This window comes from Grus americana, chromosome 20, assembly GCF_028858705.1.
Source record: "Grus americana isolate bGruAme1 chromosome 20, bGruAme1.mat, whole genome shotgun sequence".
NCBI classification, from domain to species: domain Eukaryota; kingdom Metazoa; phylum Chordata; class Aves; order Gruiformes; family Gruidae; genus Grus; species Grus americana.
Window position 1 is genome coordinate 7,903,755 of NC_072871.1, and position 3,746 is coordinate 7,907,500.

Genomic DNA, 3,746 nt, shown 5'->3' on the forward strand with positions numbered 1-3,746 from the left:
AAACTGGAAACATCTTCAGTTACTCCGAGTTATTTTTATCACATTGGAAATACATGGCACAGATATTGGCATCAGCATCTTACATCCGACTCGCGTGTGGTCTTTGCAAGAGACATCGCTACAGGGTAACACCATGTCGTTCAGCCTAGTACACTTACTGCCAAGTTCACATCGTCAGCAGAGCTGCCCCAGTTGAACCAGTCCCGTGGAGTATGGATTTTGCCATGCCAGAAGGTCGCAGTCTCCCTGACTCTTCCCTTCCTCGGCTGAGGATCCCTCGTTGCATCCAAGGCCAGATACACAGGGAACCGAGCGCCGGGAGCTTGGTGTCCAAATGCCAGGGAGAGGAGACCGTCGCCTGCTTCACCTGTGGCACAGGAAGATTTGCTTTTCTTCGTGCAGCTGAGAGCGCTGCAGGGCTGCTCCCATAGCTCTGCCAGTCGCAAACCCGGGTGCGTCTGCTGGAGCCAGGCGCCAGTTCTCCCTGGCTGGGCAGCTTCTCACGACCCCTCCTGCAGGACACCCTGGCCACCGGCAGCTCCTCGGTGCAGTGGCCGTGCCATGGTCCCCCCAGCCCAGGTGCACAGCAGGTCGGATGGAGCTGGGGCTGGTCCCAGAAGTGGCTGGTCCAGCCATGCACAGGGAAGCGCCGTGGGTCTCTTCACCAGACACCCTCGTGCCTGTCACAGCCCTGGGACGCACAGCGTGGCGATGATGGTGGTGGGTGTCTTTGGTCAGGATGGTGCCGAGCACAGGAGACGGCGATTCCTGAGGCCCGCTGTGAATCCCCAGCTGCTCCCACTATGCTTGGTGTGGGGTCTCTCAGCTGGCACCTCCCAGGGCCGGTGGGAGCCGCGGCCGCAGGACATGGGGCTGGCAAGCTTTGCTCCTCTGCCACCACGGCGCACTGGTGGCACGGGGCTGCGGCGGCTTCGGTTGCGGTGACACTCACGTGCGCCAACAGCTCAAACCTGGGTGCAGGGAATCAGGGTCGTGCCACTGAGCAGTCCCACGGGTGGGAGGGCTGAGGGTCTCCTCCCCATGCCAGGATGGGTGCGCGGTGCTGCGGCAGAGGTCCCACACGGCCAGGGGGCTGCAGCCCTCATCCGAGGTGTGTGCGTGGAGGAGGGATCCTTGCACGAGTCACTGTTCCTGTGCGAGGAGGCGCAGCTACTGGGTGAAACACAATACCATCAACAGCATGATCCTAATACTGGTGCTTGCAGTAAACCTTTCTGATGTGTGATCAAGCCTCAAGGATAAGATGTGTATTATTTGCCATGGAACCACGTGGCTGTTCTCCAATGTAAGGAAAGGCCAAATTGCACTTGTAATTCAAAGGAACCCAAAGCCTTAATGCTGTAAAGAAGCATGCTAATGATGCCCAGCGGGCGCGGGGCATGCAAGTGCGGCCCAAAGGTTGTTGATGGCCTTCCTATGAACCTCCTCAGTGTGTGACAGGTCCTTGCCTGTGGCCAGCAGAGATGTGATCAAGATGAGGGACGTCTGTGTGTTCATTACGCTGCCTACGCCTCCACTGACACACTTTACATTTAAAATACTGTTTCCATTGAGCTGGAGCATAAACACCGAGCGCGTGGACTTGGGGAGCTCCATTAGCAAATGCAAATCATTTGGTGCTTTGTCCTCCGCACAGAGAAGTCTTCGGAAGTCCGCGGTCCCCATCTGCCCCAACTCTCGTTAACCGATAATGAAGGCTTTGCAATGTACGTCTAGTTATTTACTTATTTATCTAAATGCACCACCTGTAGTGAAAGAAGCAACGTTCAATTCTAAAACTGATCGAGAAGTTGTGTCTGCTCCATAAACAAAAGCAGAAGCTGGTGCACGAGGGCACGTGGGATGCAGAGGGAGAAGAGTGTGGCTGCGGTCCTGGGAGTGAGAGCCAGTAAACAAAGGTATTTTACAAAATAACCTGATACAAGAATTGTCAATAAGAAAAGCTGACCCACAAGCTAATTGAATCATGCAAATAATCGTTTAGCCACCAAAACAACACCTAACGGCTTGAACAGCTGACTGGAAAGGAAACGTGGCAGGCAGGCAGCTCCTCCGAGCGCAGCCTAGCCTAGGCCCCAGCTTAGCCTAGGCTCCAGCCTAGCGCGGCTGGTAGTAGTGAGCGCTAGCCCTCCTCCTGCCTAGCTACACTAACCCGAGTAGTAAGTAGTTATATTTATCAAAGACCATTTGCTGCAAGTGATTAACGTTAATTTGATTTCCTGTGAGTCAATTTCCTTGAGATATGGTAAATAGGCTATTACCTGTTATTGACCTTTACTTTATTAAAAAGATTTAAAATTAGCATTTATATATATACGTCCTTCCAAAAAAGTTTTTTTAATAAAGAAAAATATTTTTATAATCGCATTATACTTGCTAGCTGAGGCTGTAGTTCCAAAGTTAATGTTAAATAAAGATGGTAATTAAGAGTGAATACGATGATGATTTTTAAACTCATCTAAAGGACTGACCCCTTCCTTCGCCTCCACTTGCATTTCTGCTCCCCAGCAGAGCGGGTGGAGGTGGAGGCAGGGGCTGGGGGGCAGCCTGCGGGTGGAAGCCTCTGCCCCGCAGGCTCCTGCCCCCGCCGGGACGCACCTCTCGCAGGATTTCCAATCCTCTCCAGGCAAGAGGGCACCACCAGCTACCGGGACTTAAAGAAACGCTCAGCTCCGGCTTCGTGACAGCCTGTGCTGCTGGCAGCCTACTCATCTCCTAGGGCTGACTTCAACTGAGCAGGAAGAAATTACGTCCACGTTTGATCATGAAAGCAAAAAGTTTATTCATGTTTGAAACTACATATAACTACCACGAGGAAGACTTTTCAATCCAGGGTGTAATCCAGTTAGAAAGTAACACGAAACGGTTTAATACATTAGAATCACTGCCACAAATTATTTTCATGACTCAATCAGTTTCAGAATCGCATACAATACAAAAGAGAGAAAGAAAGGGCCCCCTGTTACACAGGGGGAAATATACAGTACTGAATACTGAAGTCTGTATGCATCACAATTAGTTGTTGGTTTTTGCGTGGATTAGTAACAAGATGAAGAACATTCAAAATGTTTCTCAGTATTTACAACAGTCTCACTGTTTTGTGTTAAACCTAAGACCCCATGTTTCCACTTTCGCTTCTTTAAAAGTTGCCAACGCAACCCTGATTCTTTTAAAAGATTACAATGTACATTACATTTCATGGGGAAACAAAGAGTTAATTACAAGATGCAAAAAGATAAGAAAGAGACAAACTACAGCGTGAGTATCGTTCAGAGGTAGTAAGTGAGCACTCTAAGCTACAGAACATGTTGAAAGTCTATTGGTTTGTATGAGTTCGCATGAGGTAATAAAGCTGTGTTTGATTGGTGAGATGTATAAATACTCTTTTGCTACACTATGTACAACACTCCATACGATGGTGCTTTTTTCCTTTGCTTTTTTCCTTTGTTTGTTTGTTTGTGGTTTGCTGCCAAGAAGAGGTAACACATCTTGGCAGGCGTGTGCAGCACCTAGCTCGTACTGTAAAACCCCGGGTCTTGGCTTTCACAGAGATCAGCAGCGAGTGTCTTCATCTCCTAAGAACAACCTATGTCCGATGTCGAAATACAGGGAGGAGACTCGGGGTCCGGGTACTTTTAGCAAGAAAAAGATGCTCCTGGTTTCCAATCTAATTTGTAAGACAATAGATCACAACAAAAATGTGACGAATAAGGATTCTTAAACAC

At 49.3% G+C, this 3,746-nt stretch overlaps 1 protein-coding gene across 4 annotated transcripts in view; it reads right to left on the reverse strand.

Annotated features, from left to right (window-relative positions):
- Nucleotides 1–2,778: 2,778 nt before the first annotated feature.
- PBX3 (PBX homeobox 3) overlaps nt 2,779–3,746 on the reverse strand; it is a 114,316-nt gene continuing 113,348 nt past the window's right edge. For all 4 annotated transcript variants that reach the window (XM_054848744.1, XM_054848747.1, XM_054848748.1 and 1 more), the window contains one exon: nt 2,779–3,746. This exon is cut by the window's right edge and continues 611 nt beyond it. The gene's annotated coding sequence lies outside the window, so the exon portion shown is untranslated.